Genomic DNA, 1140 nt, shown 5'->3' with positions numbered 1-1140 from the left:
ATTGAGCATTTTTATTTTGTGAATTTCACTTTTCTGTTTGAGTGATTTACTTTTTTTTTTAGTTAAACTTCTTCCCTTCCCCCTCTACTCTTTTGTTTTTCTTTGTTATTTTCAATTCTGTTTGCTAACCCACTAACTGTTTGATATATTGCATCATCCACAACTAATAGTAATTCTGACACAAATACTGTCTTCATCTATTTTCTTTGCTTGTACTTGTTGGTTGTATGACAGGGAGAAGAAGCGGGGCTTCAACTTCCTTTGATTCTGAACCTGAGAGAACCTTCCTTAGACTAAGGAGGGAGGCAAAACAAAAACGTGTAGTTGGTGCTGAAGAAGAGGAGGAACACTTTGAGGAATACTTTGAACCAAACATGGAAGAAAACATGGAAAATCATCATGAAGAAGAGACTCACAACCATGGCAGAGGAGGTGGAGCAAATCATGCTGGGGAGGATAGAAGAGTTTTGGGCTCTTACATTAATCCAAACCCAGGCAATTGTGAAAGTAGCATCCAAAAGCCAACAATCTATGCCAACAACTTTGAACTTAAACCACAGCTCATCACCCTTGTTCAGAACAACTGTTCGTTTGGAGGAGGTGTTCAAGAAGACCCCAATCAACATTTGACCACCTTCCTGAGAATATGTGACACAGTGAAATCTAATGGTGTTCATCCTGACGCCTATAGACTGCTCTTATTTCCTTTCTCACTTAGGGATAAGGCAGCCAAGTGGCTGGAATCTTTCCCAAGGGAGAGCTTGACAACTTGGGAGGATGTGGTGAACAAATTCTTAGCAAGATTTTACCCTCCTCAACGAATCAATAGGCTGAGAGCTGAGGTTCAAACTTTCAGGCAACAAGATGGTGAGACTCTGTATGAAGCATGGGAGAGGTTCAAGGACTTAACAAGGAGGTGTCCACCTGACATGTTCAACGAATGGGTCCAGCTGCACATTTTCTATGAAGGGCTCTCTTATGAGTCAAAGAAGGCCGTGGACCATTCATCTGGAGGATCCTTAAACAAGAAGAAAACCATTGAGGAAGCCATAGATGTTATTGAAACAGTAGCAGAAAATGACTACTTCTATGCTTCCGAAAGAGGGAACACAAGAGGAGTGATGGAGCTAAACAATGTAG

The 1140-nt window shown here is 41.1% G+C and overlaps 1 non-coding gene across 1 annotated transcript; it reads right to left on the bottom strand.

Moving 5' to 3' along the window:
• Positions 1 to 827: 827 nt before the first annotated feature.
• LOC148548200 (small nucleolar RNA R71) lies at positions 828 to 931 on the bottom strand. The gene has a single exon (XR_015897997.1). It is a non-coding gene; the product is annotated as a small nucleolar RNA R71 (small nucleolar RNA).
• Positions 932 to 1140: the final 209 nt, after the last annotated feature.

This window comes from Arachis ipaensis, chromosome B8 (assembly GCF_059453495.1).
Source record: "Arachis ipaensis isolate K30076 ecotype BB chromosome B8, ASM5945349v1, whole genome shotgun sequence".
NCBI classification, from domain to species: Eukaryota; Viridiplantae; Streptophyta; class Magnoliopsida; order Fabales; family Fabaceae; genus Arachis; species Arachis ipaensis.
Note: the sequence above shows the minus strand (reverse complement) of the source record. Positions and strands in the feature narration are given on the sequence as shown.